This window comes from Excalfactoria chinensis, chromosome Z, assembly GCF_039878825.1.
Source record: "Excalfactoria chinensis isolate bCotChi1 chromosome Z, bCotChi1.hap2, whole genome shotgun sequence".
Taxonomy (NCBI): Eukaryota; Metazoa; Chordata; class Aves; order Galliformes; family Phasianidae; genus Excalfactoria; species Excalfactoria chinensis.
This window is the reverse complement of record NC_092857.1, coordinates 72942841-72963043: the sequence shown is the minus strand read 5'-3', so window position 1 is coordinate 72963043 and position 20203 is coordinate 72942841. Positions and strand designations below refer to the sequence as shown.

At 46.6% G+C, this 20203-nt stretch overlaps 2 pseudogenes; both read right to left on the bottom strand.

Annotated features, from left to right (window-relative positions):
• Positions 1-4719: 4719 nt before the first annotated feature.
• LOC140264430 (kinesin-like protein KIF2A pseudogene) lies at positions 4720-6642 on the bottom strand (annotated as a pseudogene).
• Positions 6643-14089: 7447 nt separating this feature from the next.
• Positions 14090-16067, bottom strand: LOC140264402 (kinesin-like protein KIF2A pseudogene; annotated as a pseudogene).
• Positions 16068-20203: the final 4136 nt, after the last annotated feature.

Sequence of the window (20203 nt, the reverse complement as noted above, 5' to 3'; positions counted from 1 at the left end):
ATTCCTGGTTAGTCAGCACCCGAGCTGCACTCCAAAACACAAAGCCAGATGATCTTTCAAACAAAACTGCTTACATTCTGTGCATAAGTGCCAAAACTTTATTCATTTACCGAGGGTGCAGAATCAGCCATTCAAAACTGATCTCATTCAATAAAAGCTTCTTCTGAATTGAATGAGTGGATACAGCCAGGGCTCACAGGATGAGCTGATCCCTCCTTTCCAACAAAGGGAGCAGAAATATGGCTCCTATTGGGCATGGTAGAGACCACGCACTTGGTCTTGTGTTCTCCTTCCTCCTGTTTGCTTCAGGGTGCTTGCATTTTGCTGCTGAGCCTCAAAACAGCATTGAAATGAGGAGGGCAACTCTGCAGCCAGCCCTGTGCCTGACGGAATTGCCAGGAATTCTCGTTCTAGTTTGTAGACGCGTCCCTGCTTGCTGTTTGGACAACACTGTGATGCAGAATCAAACCTTCCTTTGCTTGTTTACCTCTCTACTGAAAGTTCCGCATGTAAACAGCATCTCAGCTTTTCTCTTCGGTGTATTTTTTTCCTCTTCATTTGAAATCATCTCCTCTCATGTCACATCCCAGCCTCTTGCTGAGGAAATGATTAGGAGGGCACAAGAAGAAGGACTCAATATAAAGGTAGAAATAAGAGAAAGCTTCAAGGAACATTCCGAGGAATAACAACATTGTTTGCATCAGGTATTCCTTGTAGTGTTAAAGCGGGGAGAGAGGCAGAATACCAGGTGCATTTCTTCAAAACATAATGTCTTTCAACGTACCCTGTGAGATATTACCTGCTTCTGTAGAAAAATAAAAGGAAAATGATTCAAATACCCCACAAATCATGGCTGCAGTGCGTGTTTCAAAGAATCGCAGGGTTCTGGGACAAACTAGGAAATGGTACGGTGTGCAATACAATGCTGCCTGACAGCACAGAGGAATTTCAGCCACAGATGCCCAGTTTGAGAAGTGTAGGTATGAAAATTCAGTGTTTTACACGTACTTTTGGAGCTCCAAGATTAAACACATTCCTGGACACAACGATATCCAAAATGCAAAATCAAAGCATCTGTGAAAGTAGAAATATTGATGTACATCACTAAGTATATGTTGCTGACTGAAGCTGTTATTAGCGACAACAGTCAGTCTCTCCTCTGGAAAATCCCAGCTGCCTTGGGCTTTGTCTGAGCAGAAAGACAGAGAAATCTGAGTAATGCCTTGTGAGCTCGCCTCATGGTAACAGGCTGAGCTGTAAGACTCCGATAATAATAAAGCCAAAAATACAGGGCTAGATTCAGCCCTGCTTCCTTGATGCTAAATTGAACAAATTGCACAGCGCCTGCTGCAGAGGCAGGACCAGAAGGCGGCTTGTTCTCCCAGATTGCCTTTGCAGGGTACAGGTTATTTTGATCCATTCATCACAGCCCCCATTTTGCCTGACACCTCAGAACTGAACTGGGAATTGCAGATGCTGCAGCTGGGAATTTGGGGCTCTTCTGGGTTGTACCTCACTTGTTTCCTATCACATAAACATACACAAGAGTGTGTCTCACTAAATATATACAGATATTTAATGGTCTTCCAGCTTGGAAGAATTTCAGTTGCACCTTTCCAAATCTGTTCTGCTGCCAAACTCACAAGTATGATTCCAAGCATTAAGTAACTCCAGAAAGTACTAGAAGAATGGAAAAAAACTGTGCTTTGTGAGACACGTATTACTGCGGGACAACACGAGAGTCACAGCGAAAAAGGCAGTTTGAATGGAAGAAGCAGATGGAAGGCACGTGAATGTGAAAGCAGAGGGGGAAGCTATTGAATATTTCAGAAAACTAGTGGAGGAATCGATTTTGTTTTTCAGCTGATATGCATCGGGTTATGGGTTGAACTGCCCTGTTCATTCAAGGGAACACTTGGCCATCCAGCTGCCTTAGACAGAGGGAATTCAAACCTTCAAGGAGAACATGTGAGAGTTGGAACAAACAAGGAGAACACCTAACAAGGAGTTCAGCAGATAAGCTGAATCAAACCATGAACACACTGCAGCATGGATCCAACAAAATGAACCAGCAAACTCTAAGGAGTGTGGAAAATAAGAACCTGTTCTACAGCCAAAGCTGTTCCAGGCTCTATCGTCCTAAGCTCAGAACTAGGAAAACAGCCACTGAAAAATAAGAGCTATATATATATGTATATATATGTATACATATGAACTACATCCCTATGTTTGTGGTCACTACTGTCAATTGCTGACAGAGGATATATACAGATATACATGTTTGGTCCTCGTGAAACACTCAGGCCAAGCAGAGGCCATACAAAGCAGAGGAGGCAGGTAAAACTCCTAGGAATTTTGTCTCACAGTAAAAGCAACAGTGAAATCTCCCCTAGAAGTGACAAAGGTAAGAAGAAAGCAGGTTTAAATCCTCACAGCGTAACAGAGTAGCAGTAGTTATGGTCAATCATCAGGCAAAAAATGACTGGATTAGCCATGCTCTGTCTAGACAACAGTTGCTTTGCTTGTTCAGTCAGCTACAGACAGTTATAAACAGAAATGCATCCCATAGAAGTGTTTCAGATGTTTAACAGGCTAAGTGAATGGCTGACCTTACTATAGTTAATTAGCAATCTTCATTTAATTGAACACCCGTGGTCACCAGAGCAATGCAAACCTAAAGCTCAGCACACTCATGTGATTCTGGGTTCATTACAAAAGCATGTCTGGTCCAGTAAAAACTAGAAAGAATTTTCATGAAGCCTTTGCACCTGGACAGGCTGTGCCCTGTGTATGCGTGTGAATACGCCTAACCAACATTTCCAGATCCCAAGAACAGAGGGGTCCTGCAGCTACAAACTCATGGAAGCCAGACACAGTGTCATACCTAAAGTACAGGGAATAGACAGAATGGGTTTTGCACTCTCTATATAAACAGGAGTTAGGTTTAGAAAGCAAAGGAAAACACGTAAATGAAGATAATCAATGAAAGAAAAGAGGTCAATCAACGCATCGTGTAACCACGAAAAATGAAGACAGGCTAATTTAGTTAATTCGTTTTGCATCTGCTTTAAACAGCAGCAGGGTGTGCTCATGAGTCACTGTGAGCTTCATGTGAGCAGCCCCCCGAATGTGAGTATAAACAAAGAATAAAATTCATTTTCCTACTCACCGCAAACCACCGCACCCTGGTAAGACTTTGTTCCAGCTCATTAACACCGTGTTTCTAGAACTGTGCCCAACTCAATTAATTCATAGCCCTTTTGCCAAAACAGTTCATGCTAATGATTTATAACTAATGCACGGCCGCAGCTGAGAATAGCAAGAACTTAGACCTGGAGCAAGCACGGCGACAGCCCAAAGAGCAAACCTACCATGTGCCCTGCATGGGAGACACGTCCTGCACCAGCTGGAAGTGACCGTGCCACTTCCAAGGGACTGCGGAGCCAGCGTGCTCCCACAGACGGCCCCACACCACGGGTACCAGGCCTTTACACCTGGTCCATTGCGGAGTCCAGCACCTCACATAGAAGAATCCAAGGGAAATGCCAGGGGAGGAACCTCAGCAACACTTCTAGAAAGGAGAAAACCCTTCTGTTGTAAATCCCTGCATACAACACACCTGTATCTTAATCTGGCAAGTAGTACCTATGTCTCATTGCATCTCTGAACGCTACAGGCTGCTGAAACCAGGAATGCCGAAACAAGCAGAATACCAACACACAAATGCTTGCAAGGTGCACTGAAGCTGAAAAGCACAGCATATTATTACTGCTAGGAGATGACCGGCATTTAAACAACACTCGGTGTCTAATAATTTCATCATTGAAAGCAAATTCCTGGCCTCTTTGAAAGCCTGCTCAAGTCCTTCCATTGACTTCCTCACCCACTGGATCAGATGATTCAACTGCTCAGCAGGATAAATGGGTGGATGGGACCAACAGCCAGAGAGAGATTAGACAGTGTGAGAAAACAGGGAGATTACCACCAACTAATTAGATACAATTTATACTATTTAATTTCTTCCACTTATTTACCTTTTCAAGAACTTACACTAATTAATTTCTTTCTTCAATAACACGCATAGATATGAGCTTGATGCTTTAACCCCTAAGAAGAGCGAGTTTTGCAGGGCATGCCATTGGGAGGAAGCACTGCCTCACACCATGAGCAGCACTTGCACTGATATGCACTGCATCAGATGGAGCACTGATGGATGCACTCATCAGGTCTCCGATACCGGGCACCATCCTGCTGCTTCCCTCTGCAAGCCCTGCAGGCACAGCTTCTCCTCCTAACCTGGGAATGCAACTTTTCTCTTGTTGGATTTTGACAGAACCCTTGAGGGGCCACATCTAGGCAGGTACTGACGAATATCTGTGTGTGTGTGTATATATGCATATAATTTTACAGGCGCGAGAGGGGAAACCTGCCCACATGATGTGAGATATATTCTCTGTAAATTCTTAGCTTTTCCTACAGGTTAGATCCTCACAACTGCAGAGTTTAACTTGCTGCAATGAAAAACACCTGGCAAAAAACAACAGGGCTATTCTCCTACAGGTTTCAACTACTATTTTCAAGGAATAAAAACTCAACCAGAATGTTCAGGCAGATGCCATTTAATGTTTCATAAGCACTACAATTGATGGGCAGATGAAGCAGTGGCAGCGAACAGCTCTCTGCACCCACCAGCCTCAGAAGCTGGGGTTCTGGCACAGCTTACATTGCACGGGACCTCTTAGTGCAGCTCTGGTTCCTGTCCTGTTCCTCCTTGTCCTGTATCCTCCTTTGGGATAATCTGACCTTTTCTCGAATCTCAGTCAGGATGCCAATTTCTTGATCCAGGAATGACTCAAACTGTGCAGCATATATATCCACATTCCTGACTGTTCTTTCAGAAACCTGTAAGAGTTCTTTCAACCATCGCAGAGATTTCTGATGCTTCTCCGTAACTGTTTCCTCATTTATCTCTTTTCTCTTTTTCAGGTTGTCCCCCTTGCCATTCAGAGTAAGTGCCTTGGGTAACGCTCCCCTGTCTGCCTGCACCCCAAACTGCTGCTGTTGTGGTAAGCTGGACACAACCTGGAAAGGCTGTTTGAGGGAATTTAAATCCACAACCAGCTCCTTCACACGGTTGGCATACCGCAGGGTGTTAAGGGTGTGCTCACAGGATCTTATTCCTGGAGAGACAGTGGCAATCATGCAGGTGTATGAGTTTTCTCCTATAAGAGAGTCCCTCAGGACTTGGGTGAGCTTGCTAGCCCTGAATGGGGTGTGGGCTTTGTTAAGCCCCAATGCCCTGATACATTCCTTGAGTGCCAAGAGGCTTTTATTAATGTCAGCCCCCTCCAGCCTCGTTCGCTTGTCTGCAGTTGTGACATCAGCTCCTCTTTCATTCCCAGCCAGATCAATTAGGGAAAATTTGGCATACAGCTGTCCTCTCCTCTTGAGCATGATCTGGAAGATGGCATGGCTCCGGGAGGACTGAGTGTTGGCTGAAGTCTGGCCTGCCATGCGGCAGTTGCTGCCTGTTTCAATCAGCCTGACGGCATCTTCCACGCTGGTGACCTCTTCTTCACACAGCCCTACCACGTGGGTCTGCTTCTGACCATCTTCTAGCACCCTCAGCTGCTTCTTCCCATTCAGCAGGTCAAACACTTTGCCTCTATAAATCTCAAAGAAGGCCCCGTAGACCCCAAGCTCCAGTTTCTGGTAATTAGGGTACTGCAGCCAGCGGAAGACATCCTCAGCGACCAGGACATAGATTCCTTTGCTAGTGATGCTTCCCCGCATGGTGTGTGTCTTGCCGCTGCCCGTCTGGCCATAGGCAAAGCAGGTGGCCATGCCCCCCTGGAAGATGATATCCACAAGGGGCTGGGCGGTGTGCCTGTACACCAACTCATTGGCAGCATGGCCATCAAAGGCATGGTCAAAGCGGAAGACCTGGTTGTTCAGATACTGTGTGAGATCCAACTTCTGCTTGGCTTCATGCACAGTCACCATGCCCTGGCAGGACACTGTCACCACATCAGTGTCATTGAGCTCGACCTCCCGCTGGTTCAGGGGCCGCTTGCGGATGCACACACTGATGCGGCGCGGCTGACATGGCATGGAGGTCCACGGCGTTTTACCATTCAGGTGGTTGCGGCACTCCTGGATCATGGCCACTATGTCAGTCCTGGCACGGAGTGACGTGCTGTCCTTCTGAACTGGCTTCTCCTGCACATCCAGCTGATGGTATTCCTGCTGTTTCGGCAGCCTTTCCATCTGCCACATGCATGGTGATGCCCACCTGGTTGTGGACTGAGGCTGGGCAACCACAGGGCTCCCGCTGTCCCAACACTCCTCCACATTGATGGGCTGTGGCCGCCTTTCACTCACTGGGCTCCACTTCCTTCTGGCTGGCAGCAAGGTCTCGGCATTGCTTGTCGATCTGCTCCTTGGGGCTAGTTGAGGGTTGAGGTCAAAGATGACCTGGAGATCCACCTGTTTGGCCTTTCTGATTCCCTTCTCAAGCCATTCCACAGTGATACTGGAGGTGCTTTCATGGAGTTTCGTCACTACGGCCTGATGTGGGCTCCCACTGCTGCGCTTGATCTCCACACAACTGCCCAGCTGGATAAGCCCAAACTTGCTGGCCATGCTGTTCATAGGCCCTGGATACAGATGGGGCAGGCAGTCTTGGGTCTCACTCCTGAGGGCTCAGCGCTCCGGAACCCAGCACCGTGTCACAGTGGTTGCTGTGGAGCTGGAGTCAGCTTAGAAGATGGGCTTTTAATATGCTGCTATGAGTGGAAGGAACATCTAAGGCTGCCATCACCTGAAAATGCCTATTGGAGCATCCGGGCTGGCGTGCAGCTATTGTAACACGTCGTGTCACAGAATCACAGAATCACAGAATCACAGAATTATAGGGGTTGGAAGGGACCTCTAGAGATCATCGAGTCCAACCCCCCTGCCAAAGCAGGCTCCCTACACCACGTCGCACAGGTAGGCGTCCAGGCGAGTCTTGAATATCTCCAGAGAAGGAGACTCCACCACCTCCCTGGGCAGCCTGTTCCAGTGCTCCGTCACCCTCACCGTAAAGAAGTTCTTGCGCACATTCATGCGGAACTTCCTATGCTGAAGTTTCAGCCCATTGCCCCTAGTCCTGTCCCCACGCACTACTGAAAAGAGACCAGCCTCGCCACTATGGCTCCCACACTTCAGGTATTTATAAACCTGGATCAAGTCCCCTCTCAGCCTTCTTTTCTCAAGGCTAAACAGACCCAGTTCCCTAAGTCTCTCCTCGTAGGGGAGATGGTCCAGGCCCTTCACCATCTTTGTGGCCCTCCGCTGGACTCTTTCCAAGAGATCCCTGTCTTTTTTGTACTGGGGAGCCCAGAACTGGACACAGTACTCCAGATGAGGCCTCACCAGGGCAGAGTAGAGGGGGAGGATCACCTCCCTTGACCTGCTGGCTACGCTCTTTTTAATGCACCCCAGAATGCCATTGGCCTTTTTGGCTACAAGGGCACACTGCTGGCTCATGGCCAACCTGTCGTCCACCAGGACGCCCAGGTCCCTCTCAGCAGAGCTCCTCTCCAGCAGCTCTTCCCCCAACCTGTACTGGTGTATGCAATTATTTCTACCTAGATGCAAGACTCTACACTTGCTTATGTTAAACCTCATCCGGTTTCTTACTGCCCAGCTCTCCAGCCTGTCCAGGTCTCTCTGAATAGCCGCACAGCCTTCAGGCGTGTCAGCCAATCCTCCCAGCTTCGTGTCATCAGCAAACTTGCTGAGGGTGGCCACTATCCCCTCATCAAGGTCGTTGATGAAGATGTTGAACAAGACTGGACCCAGCACAGACCCCTGGGGGACACCACTAGTCACAGGCCTCCAGCCAGACACCGCACCGCCAACGACAACCCTCTGCACTCTGCCAGTCAGCCAATTCTCGATCCACTTCACCGTCCACTCATCTATCCCATACTTCCTCAGCTTTGTTATAAGGATGTCGTGGGGGACCGTATCAAAAGCCTTACTGAAATCAAGGTAGACTACATCTACCGCTCTCCCCCCGTCCACCCAGCCAGTGACATCTTCATAAAAGGCCACCAGGTTGGTCGAGCACGACCTCCCCTTGGTGAACCCATGCTGAGTACTCCTGATGACCTCCTTTACTCCCAGTTGTCTGGAGATGGCATCCAGCACAAGCTGTTCCATCACCTTCCCTGGGACAGAGGTGAGGCTGACTGGCCTATAATTACCCGGGTCATCCTTCTTGCCCTTTTTGAAGACTGGGGTGACATTGGCCATCCTCCAGTCTTCAGGCACCTCCCCAGTTCTCCAAGACCTTTGAAAAATTACAGAGAGCGGCTTAGCAATAACCTCCGCCAGCTCTCTCAGCACCCGCGGGTGCACCCCATCAGGTCCCATGGATTTATGGACATTAATGTTTATCCTTATCTTCATCTATCAAACTACATGCAAAAACTTTTAAAGGGTTTAAAAGCAGTTTTAAAGAATATCCTACACCTCTTTGCAGGTTGGTCAACACAAGAATAGGACCATGAGAGAGGGAAAAAGAGACATGCAAAGCTTAACTGAGGAAATATCAGAGATGGAAACATTCTTGCTTAGATTTCTTTCTTTAGATGGATGATGGAGTTGTCTTTGATCCCCTCTCCATGCAATGACTACATGGAGGATGGCAGACATGAACCCACTCAACAGAAAAGGCCAGGGGTGAGCCATGCTCTATTGAGGGTCAGGAAAAGGAGAAGTGGCACAGGGAGCATCTCCCACCAGCCAAAGACAGGGAGAGTCTGCAAGAGGAGGGAATGAGTATCCAAAGCAAAGTTTGCATTCTGATGTTCTATCTCAAGAGGTTCCTCACAGTGCTTGAAAACCACAAAAATTAGACTACAAACAATGTAAGAAAATCCAGACCAGCATGGTACTCTACTGCTCTAAGTAAGGTCTGTGCAGAGTCAGCTCCCAGGTGATGAGCAAAACCAGTGAAGTCTAACAAATGAGAATGAGTTTAAGCGTCAGTCGCAGGATGAGCCACGGAGGAAAGCAGGCAGGTTATTACACAGCAGCTGTTCAGCTACTGCTTTGTTTCTCAGCATCAAGAACTCAGCACACTCAGATAAAATGCCTGTGCTCAGTGGCTGTAGGACTCTGTTTGTAGTCAAAACCCAGTGCTTCTTTCTGACATTCTGATTTAACCACAAGAAGTAGAGAAACATTCCAGTGCATGATGCTGTTCAGCTGCTAGGATTAGGAGAAGCAGGAGAAGGATCGTGATTTTTGGTTCCTTAAGACAACTGGAGAGCAGAAATTACCTCAAGTAAAACCTAAGTCCATAAAACTAAGAATGGATCAGATTTTCAGCAAACTTCTGTCCCTTGTAGCAGAGGCAAATTCACATTCCTGGTTAGTCAGCACCCGAACTGCACTCCAAAACACAAAGCCAGATGATCTTTCAAACAAAACTGCTTACATTCTGTGCATAAGTGCCAAAACTTTATTCATTTACCGAGGGTGCAGAATCAGCCATTCAAAACTGATCTCATTCAATAAAAGCTTCTTCTGAATTGAATGAGTGGATACAGCCAGGGCTCACAGGATGAGCTGATCCCTCCTTTCCAACAAAGGGAGCAGAAATATGGCTCCTATTGGGCATGGTGGAGACCACGCACTTGGTCTTGTGTTCTCCTTCCTCCTGTTTGCTTCAGGGTGCTTGCATTTTGCTGCTGAGCCTCAAAACAGCATTGAAATGAGGAGAGCAACTCTGCAGCCAGCCCTGTGCCTGACGGAATTGCCAGGAATTCTCTTTCTAGTTTGTAGACGCATCCTTGCTTGCTGTTTGGACAACACTGTGATGCAGAATCAAACCTTCCTTTGCTTGTTTACCTCTCTACTGAAAGTTCCGCATGTAAACAGCATCTCAGCTTTCCTCTTCGGTGTATTTTTTTCCTCTTCATTTGAAATCATCTCCTCTCATATCACATCCCAGTCTCTTGCTGAGGAAATGATTAGGAGAGCACAAGAAGAAGGACTCAATATAAAGGTAGAAATAAGAGAAAGCTTCAAGAAACAATCCGAGGAATAACAACATTGTTTGCATCAGGTATTCCTTGTAGTGTTAAAGCGGGGAGAGAGGCAGAATACCAGGTGCATTTCTTCAAAACATAATGTCTTTCAACGTACCCTGTGAGATATTACCTGCTTCTGTAGAAAAATAAAAGGAAAATGATTCAAATACCCCACAAATCATGGCTGCAGTGCGTGTTTCAAAGAATCGCGGGGTTCTGGGACAAACTAGGAAATGGTACGGTGTGCAATACAATGCTGCCTGACAGCACAGAGGAATTTCAGCCACAGATGCCCAGTTTGAGAAGTGTAGGTATGAAAATTCAGTGTTTTACACGTACTTTTGGAGCTCCGAGATTAAACACATTCCTGGACACAACGATATCCAAAATGCAAAATCAAAGCACCTGTGAAAGTAGAAATATTGATGTACATCACTAAACATATGTTGCTGACTGAAGCTGTTATTAGCGACAACAGTCAGTCTCTCCTCTGGAAAATCCCAGCTGCCTTGGGCTTTGTCTGAGCAGAAAGACAGAGAAATCTGAGTAATGCCTTGTGAGCTCGCCTCATGATAACAGGCTGAGCTGTAAGACTCCGATAATAATAAAGCCAAAAATACAGGGCTAGATTCAGCCCTGCTTCCTTGATGCTAAATTGAGCAAATTGCACAGCGCCTGCTGCAGAGGCAGGACCAGAAGGCGGCTTGTTCTCCCAGATTGCCTTTGCAGGGTACAGGTTATTTTGATCCATTCATCACAGCCCCCATTTTGCCTGACACCTCAGAACTGAACTGGGAATTGCAGGTGCTGCAGCTGGGAATCTGGGGCTCTTCTGGGTTGTACCTCACTTGTTTCCTATCACATAAACATACACAAGAGTGTGTCTCACTAAATATATATAGATATTTAATGGTCTTCCAGCTTGGAAGAATTTCAGTTGCACCTTTCCAAATCTGTTCTGCTGCCAAACTCACAAGTATGATTCCAAGCATTAAGTAACTCCAGAAAGTACTAGAAGAATGGAAAAAAACTGTGCTTTGTGAGACACGTATTACTGCGGGACAACACGATACCGAGAGTCACAGCGAAGAAGGCAGTTTGAATGGAAGAAGCAGATGGAAGGCACGTGAATGTGAAAGCAGAGGGGGAAGCTATTGAATATTTCAGAAAACTAGTGGATGAATCAGTTTTGTTTTTCAGCTGATATGCATCGGGTTATGGGTTGAACTGTCCTGTTCATTCAAGGGAACACTTGGCCATCCAGCTGCCTTAGACAGAGGGAACTCAAACCTTCAAGGTGAACATGTGAGAGTTGGAACAAACAAGGAGAACACCTAACAAGGAGTTCAGCAGATAAGCTGAATCAAACCATGAACACACTGCAGCATGGACCCAACAAAATGAACCAGCAAACTCTAAGGAGTGTGGAAAATAAGAACCTGTTCTACAGCCAAAGCTGTTCCAGGCTCTATCGTCCTAAGCTCAGAACTAGGAAAACAGCAACTGAAAAATAAGAGCTATATATATATGTATATATATGTATACATATGAACTACATCCCTATGTTTGTGGTAACTACTGTCAATTGCTGACAGAGGATATATACAGATATACATGTTTGGTCCTCGTGAAACACTCAGGCCAAGCAGAGGCCATACAAAGCAGAGGAGGCAGGTAAGACTCCTAGGAATTTTGTCTCACAGTAAAAGCAACAGTGAAATCTCCCCTAGAAGTGACAAAGGTAAGAAGAAAGCAGGTTTAAATCCTCACAGCGTAACAGAGTAGCAGTAGTTATGGTCAATCATCAGGCAAAAAATGACTGGATTAGCCATGCTCTGTCTAGACAACAGTTGCTTTGCTTGTTCAGTCAGCTACAGACAGTTATAAACAGAAATGCATCCCACAGAAGTGTTTCAGATGTTTAACAGGCTAAGTGAATGGCTGACCTTACTATAATTAATTAGCAATCTTTATTTAATTGAACACCCGTGGTCACCAGAGCAATGCAAACCTAAAGCTCAGCACACTCATGTGATTCTGGGTTCATTACAAAAGCATGTCTGGTCCAGTAAAAACTAGAAAGAATTTTCATGAAACCTTTGCACCTGGGCAGGCCGTGCCCTGTGTATGCGTGTGAATACGCCTAACCAACATTTCCAGACCCCAAGTACAGAGGGGTCCTGCAGCTACAAACTCATGGAAGCCAGACACAATGTCATACCTTAAGTACAGGGAATAGACAGAATGGGTTTTGCACTCTCTATATAAACAGGAGTTAGGTTTAGAAAGCAAAGGAAAACACGTAAATGAAGATCATCAATGAAAGAAAAGAGGTCAATCAACGCATCGTGTAACCACGAAAAATGAAGACAGGCTAATTTAGTTAATTCGTTTTGCATCTGCTTTAAACAGCAGCAGGGTGTGCTCATGAGTCACTGTGAGCTTCATGTGAGCAGCCTCCTGAATGTGAGTATAAACAAAGAATAAAATTCATTTTCCTACTCACCGCAAACCACCGCACCCTGGTAAGACTTTGTTCCAGCTCATTAACACCGTGTTTATAGAACTGTGCCCAACTCAATTAATTCATAGCCCCTTTTGCCAAAACAGTTCATGCTAATGATTTATAACTAATGCACGGCCGCAGCTGTGAATAGCAAGAACTTAGACCTGGAGCAAGCACGGCGACAGCCCAAAGAGCAAACCTACCATGTGCCCTGCATGGGAGACACGTCCTGCACCAGCTGGAAGTGACCGTGCCACTTCCAAGGGAGTGCAGAGCCAGCGTGCTCCCACAGACGGCCCCACACCACGGGTACCAGGCCTTTACACCTGGTCCATTGCGGAGTCCAGCACCTCACATAGAAGAATCCAAGGGAAATGCCAGGGGAGGAACCTCAGCAACACTTCTAGAAAGGAGAAAACCCTTCTGTTGTAAATCCCTGCATAAAATACACCTGTATCTTAATCTGGCAAGTAGTACCTATGTCTTATTGCATCTCTGAACGCTACAGGCTGCTGAAACCAGGAATGCCGAAACAAGCAGAATACCAACACACAAATGCTTGCAAGGTGCACTGAAGCTGAAAAGCACAGCATATTATTACTGCTAGGAGATGACCGGCATTTAAACAACACTCGGTGTCTAATAATTTCATCATTGAAAGCAAATTCCTGGCCTCTTTGAAAGCCTGCTCAAGTCCTTCCATTGACTTCCTCACCCACTGGATCAGATGATTCAACTGCTCAGCAGGATAAATGGGTGGATGGGACCAACGGCCAGAGAGAGATTAGACAGTGTGAGAAAACAGGGAGATTACCACCAACTAATTAGATACAATTTATACTATTTGATTTCTTCCACTTATTTACCTTTTCAAGAACTTACACTAATTAATTTCTTTCTTCAATAACACGCATAGATATGAGCCTGATGCTTTAACCCCTAAGAAGAGCGAGTTTTGCAGGGCATGCCATTGGGAGGAAGCACTGCCTCACACCATGAGCAGCATTTGCACTGATATGCACTGCATCAGATGGAGCACTGATGGATGCACTCATCAGGTCTCCGATACCGGGCACCATCCTGCTGCTTCCCTCTGCAAGCCCTGCAGGCACAGCTTCTCCTCCTAACCTGGGAATGCAACTTTTCTCTTGTTGGATTTTGACAGAACCCTTGAGGGGCCACATCTAGGCAGGTACTGACGAATATCTGTGTGTGTGTGTGTATATATGCATATAATTTTACAGGCGCGAGAGGGGAAACCTGCCCACATGACGTGAGATATATTCTCTGTAAATTCTTAGCTTTTCCTACAGGTCAGATCCTCACAACTGCAGAGTTTAACTTGCTGCAATGAAAAACACCTGGCAAAAAACAACAGGGCTATTCTCCTACAAGTTTCAACTACTATTTTCAAGGAATAAAAACTCAACCAGAATGTTCAGGCAGATGCCATTTAATGTTTCATAAGCACTACAATTGATGGGCAGATGAAGCAGTGGCAGCGAACAGCTCTCTGCACCCACCAGCCTCAGAAGCTGGGGTTCTGGCACAGCTTACATTGCACGGGACCTCTTAGTGCAGCTCTGGTTCCTGTCCTGTTCCTCCTTGTCCTGTATCCTCCTTTGGGATAATCTGACCTTTTCTCGAATCTCAGTCAGGATGCCAATTTCTTGATCCAGGAATGACTCAAACTGTGCAGCATATATATCCACATTCCTGACTGTTCTTTCAGCAACCTGTAAGAGTTCTTTCAACCATCGCAGAGATCTCTGATGCTTCTCCGTAACTGTTTCCTCATTTATCTCTTTTCTCTTTTTCAGGTTGTCCCCCTTGCCATTCAGAGTAAGTGCCTTGGGTAACGCTTCCCTGTCTGCCTGCACCCCAAACTGCTGCTGTTGTGGTAAGCTGGACACAACCTGGAAAGGCTGTTTGAGGGAATTTAAATCCACAACCAGCTCCTTCACACGGTTGGCATACCGCAGGGTGTTAAGGGTGTGCTCACAGGATCTTATTCCTGGAGAGACAGTGGCAATCATGCAGGTGTATGAGTTTTCTCCTATAAGAGAGTCCCTCAGGACTTGGGTGAGCTTGCTAGCCCTGAATGGGGTGTGGGCTTTGTTAAGCCCCAATGCCCTGATACATTCCTTGAGTGCCAAGAGGCTTTTATTAATGTCAGCCCCCTCCAGCCTCGTTCGCTTGTCTGCAGTTGTGACATCAGCTCCTCTTTCATTCCCAGCCAGATCAATTAGGGAAAATTTGGCATACAGCTGTCCTCTCCTCTTGAGTATGATCTGGAAGATGGCATGGCTCCGGGAGGACTGAGTGTTGGCTGAAGTCTGGCCTGCCATGCGGCAGTTGCTGCCTGTTTCAATCAGCCTGACGGCATCTTCCACGCTGGTGACCTCTTCTTCACACAGCCCTACCACGTGGGTCTGCTTTTGACCATCTTCTAGCACCCTCAGCTGCTTCTTCCCGTTCAGCAGGTCAAACACTTTGCCTCTATAAATCTCAAAGAAGGCCCCGTAGACCCCAAGCTCCAGTTTCTGATAATTAGGGTACTGCAGCCTGCGGAAGACATCCTCAGCAACCAGGACATAGATTCCTTTGCTAGTGATGCTTCCCCGCATGGTGTGTGTCTTGCCGCTGCCCGTCTGGCCATAGGCAAAGCAGGTGGCCATGCCCCCCTGGAAGATGATATCCACAAGGGGCTGGGCAGTGTGCCTGTACACCAACTCATTGGCAGCATGGCCATCAAAGGCATGGTCAAAGCGGAAGACCTGGTTGTTCAGATACTGTGTGAGATCCAACTTCTGCTTGGCTTCATGCACAGTCACCATGCCCTGGCAGGACACTGTAACCACATCAGTGTCATTGAGCTCGACCTCCCGCTGGTTCAGGGGCCGCTTGCGGATGCACACACTGATGCGGCGCGGCTGACATGGCATGGAGGTCCACGGCGTTTTACCATTCAGGTGGTTGCGGCACTCCTGGATCATGGCCACTATGTCAGTCCTGGCACGGAGTGACGTGCTGTCCTTCTGAACTGGCTTCTCCTGCACATCCAGCTGAGGGTATTCCTGCTGTTTCGGCAGCCTTTCCATCTGCCACATGCATGGTGATGCCCACCTGGTTGTGGACTGAGGATGGGCAACCACAGGGCTCCCGCTGTCCCAACACTCCTCCACATTGATGGGCTGTGGCCGCCTTTCACTCACTGGGCTCCACTTCCTTCTGGCTGGCAGCGAGGTCTCGGCATTGCTTGTCGATCTGCTCCTTGGGACTAGTTGAGGGTTGAGGTCAAAGATGACCTGGAGATCCACCTGTTTGGCCTTTCTGATTCCCTTCTCAAGCCATTCCACAGTGATACTGGAGGTGCTTTCATGGAGCTTTGTCACTACGGCCTGATGTGGGCTCCCACTGCTGCGCTTGATCTCCACACAACTGCCCAGCTGGATAAGCCCAAACTTGCTGGCCATGCTGTTCATAGGCCCTGGATACAGATGGGGCAGGCAGTCTTGGGTCTCACTCCTGAGGACTCAGCGCTCCGGAACCCAGCACCGTGTCACAGTGGTTGCTGTGGAGCTGGAGTCAGCTTAGAAGTGGAACAAAGATGGGCTTTTAATATGCTGCTATGAGTGGAAGGAACATCTAAGGCTGCCATTACCTGAAAATGCCTATTGGAGCATCCGGGCTGGCGTGCAGCTATTGTAACACGTCGTGTCCAATTAGATCAGTCACAATGTGTTAAGCCAATGCCAGTGACACAAGAATTTATAGCAGTGACACAAGCACAGATATTCAGGAGAGCATTTTCAACCAGCAGTGGCCACGTGGAAATGAAGAAACCAGCACATTGTTCTTAATTGCCTTGAATTTTGAATTTTTAAAAGGCTTTGCATGACTGGAAATCCTGCTTGAACAAAATACAAGCTTAGGAGAAAGGAATGAAAACTGGAGTTGCAATGTGAGTGCCATGGGTATATCTGCACCCATAAGCATGGATTTAATTTTGATGAGTGGAAAAACGGATGGTATTTTTAATTCATTTCTGCAGTGTTCTTCAATCACCTGGAATCCTGAATAGAGAGTTTCAAGTAGGAGTGCTTTAATAACAATAAGGAAGTGCTGGATGAGGGAATGGCTTTGATTTTTGGGTTGTATATGTAATGATAACCATCGACTCATCATTAACTGGCAGATTTAATATTTTAATGGGAAAAGGAGCAACTTATTGACAGAGGCTACAGAAACCTGCAGCCTTTTGCGAGCTCTGCTTTGGATAGGAGTGACAATTCACAGCATTTGAAGTAGGTACTCAAAACCAGAGCGCACCTCTAAAAATGGCAATACTGTACATCTGCTCCAGTCATTTATAGAAGGGATTAATCCCTGTGAGAAAGCTACTAGAAGAAGAAGAATCAAAATCCCATGTTTCTAGGGACTCTGGATGCCTTTTCACAGAATAGAAACTCCAGGAGGAAAATAACAGGGGAGTTCTGCAGAGTTCACAACAGGCAAATGCAGTGGGCAACTGAAAAAGCAGACGAACTGGAAGTAAACATTTTAAATACAGTCAAATTCAGTAACTCAAAGTAGGTGTAAAATAACCCATACTTTTTCCTTTGCTTTTCTGATGCAATACCTTGCTGCCCTTTAAGACTCCGGGACCCTTTGGTGAGGTGTAGCCCCAGTTACATCTGATTATTTGCCCTTGCATCCTTTAAAAATATTTGCATAGGGCTATTTTATAATTCCAATAAGACACCCAAGCCTGTGAGTTATAGCACAGTAATTCACACCTGCTGCATTTAACAGCTCTCCGCCTTCTGCTTTTCTCTTGCAGTACCTTCTCATGAATTACTGCTCCATAACTCACTCCCAAGAGCGTCCTGTTGCTCTCTCGTCATGTTGGCATCTAATTGCAGCAGTTCTCAGGTGTGATTTTGTACACAAGAGAGCTAAAATTTATGCAAGTGCATCGTATATATAAAGTATGTTTTTAAGAAAGACTCTACTTGGCTTGAGATTGCATGTTTTCAGCTGTGACAACTATTAACGTTTCTGATGGCTATGCATTTACAGGCTTTCATCACCAAACAAATGGAGTAACTGAGAGATTAAACCGACACAGTGATCAAATGATCAGTAATTTAAGAAGTGTAAAATCCTCTTCCCAAAGCACAAGAGTTGCCTCTATATAGATGGGTTACCTGAGGGAGGTGCTTAGGTCCTTGACAAACATGGAATGCCACAGCCCTCACTGAGCAGAGGGATGTCCTGCTGCCAACCTGAACGCACACAGGCACTGAAGTCCCCTCCCAGCTCTCCCAGCCAAGTGCTGTCCTAAATCAGGACTCAAAGGGAAGGGATGTTTTGATGTTCATTTTGTCTGGTTTTCACATCCCAAGTAGCCATTCTAGTGAAACTACTCCTCAGTGTCCTCATTTCCCTGGACAGAAAAGGCTGAGCTGGCACCACAGCAAGAGAAAGGCAGCCCCATAATGTGGCAAAAAGGTTACGCTGGATTAGAACTGAAGTACTGTCAAAATGTTGTCACAGACCTGAATGCTGTGGTTTAATCAAGAATCGTGCTGCTCACAGCTATGTCTGGGAAAGGTCATTCACTGAGCAGCATCCAGAGCCATGCATCAACACTGCGACTCTGTTGTGATAAACAACATGTAAATATTCCCAACAAAAACAGTTTTTCTTCAGCATGTTTATTGCCAGGGTTACAGGCGGTCATTACAACGTGGAGAGGAAAGGAGAGGGAGAGGGAGAGGGAGAGGGAGAGGGAGAGGGAGAGGGAGAGGGAGAGGGAGAGGGAGAGGGAGAGGGAGAGGGAGAGGGAGAGGGAGAGGGAGAGGGAGAGGGAGAGGGAGAGGGAGAGGGAGAGGGAGAGGGAGAGGGAGAGGGAGAGGGAGAGGGAGAGGGAGAGGGAGAGGGAGAGGGAGAGGGAGAGGGAGAGGGAGAGGGAGAGGGAGAGGGAGAGGGAGAGGGAGAGGGAGAGGGAGAGGGAGAGGGAGAGGGAGAGGGAGAGGGAGAGGGAGAGGGAGAGGGAGAGGGAGAGGGAGAGGGAGAGGGAGAGGGAAAGGAAAGGAAAGGAAAGGAAAGGAAAGGAAAGGAAAGGAAAGGAAAGGAAAGGAAAGGAAAGGAAAGGAAAGGAAAGGAAAGGAAAGGAAAGGAAAGGAAAGGAAAGGAAAGGAAAGGAAAGGAAAGGAAAGGAAAGGAAAGGAAAGGAAAGGAAAGGAAAGGAAGAGGACAGCATCTCCTGGGAGCAGAGGGATCAGCCTTTTCCCAAAGCCTTGGTTTATCCACACAGAAACCCTGAAACAAATGCGCAGCAGCTTAAAAACTTGTAACTTATTCAAACACCCTTCAAATGATTTGCAAACATACGTGAGTTTTTTTGTTTGTACCTTATAAAATACTACCACGTTGAGGAAGAAAGTAAAGGATTTGCTCCTGCTATGAGTCATCAGAGAATAAATGCAATGTGCAGCAGCAAAGACACAGTGCACGCTCTGTGAAAAGAAGATGCTTTACTATCACAGGATGTAAGAAACATCCCACATTTCTTCTGTTGCTTTTCCACTGCTACCCAGCTAGCTGTCAGCTCGCCCTGCATGCAAAAAGCTGTGGTCACAACCCCCAGCATTAATACACACAACCAGTCCTTTCTGCCCAAAAACACAGCGAGCAGATGAAATGGGACGAGGCCAACAACAGTTTGCGTTTCACACCTCATGGAGCTGCACGGATGCTCAGATCTGCCCACACAAGCTCCTTGCAAAGCCACACAAGCCGGGGGGGGTGGGGAGGGACGGGGGGGAGACTACGAAAAACCAGACACAGACAAAATCCCAAAGCCTTCCCAAGGGAAACAACTGCTGCTCTTCAAGTAGGAAAGCACAGATGGGATCCGCCATAGTGAGGAGCCGAAAGGACTCGCATCCTTATGTAGAGAAGTGGGACTGTTGCAAACTCTGGATTTCTAACAGAGTGAAACTCTGCTTTTCTGAGCAGTGGAAACAACTTTCATTCATCTGATGAAGTAACAAACACCAAATAAGATCATTATTGGTGTCATTCTAAAAGAGAATAAATTCCAGCAAACTGAATGGAAGCTGTGGGTTACAATGAGTTACTGTATGAAAGTGGTATATTCTCCTCTCAGTGTTTTAATGAGACACAAGTCAACTTCTATTATCATGCATTTACTAGTCTTCCTGGCACAATGAAGCATCTAAAACTAATATAACTTATCTGAAAATCAGAGTGAAAACTGCTAATTCACAGACCAGTGTAGGTAGGTTTAATTCATCTCGTGGTTAGGAACATTCTGATCATGTTTAACACATGGAGAATCCTTTAGTAACAAACTCTTCTAATTACTGAATCCTTCTGACTATCCTCAACTGGCTGAACGTGTAAGCAGTGTGGCGCTTAAATGCTCTGTGACCCCCCTCTGCAAGGCGTTCATCAAAGAAATTATGGAGCTCCACACTCATACACCTGTTTTAAGCCTTAACGATTCAAAGGACTTAACCAGCGTTAATTCAAATCTGATCCTACTCCAAAAGCCACGCAGACACGGCTGGTTTTCATTGGT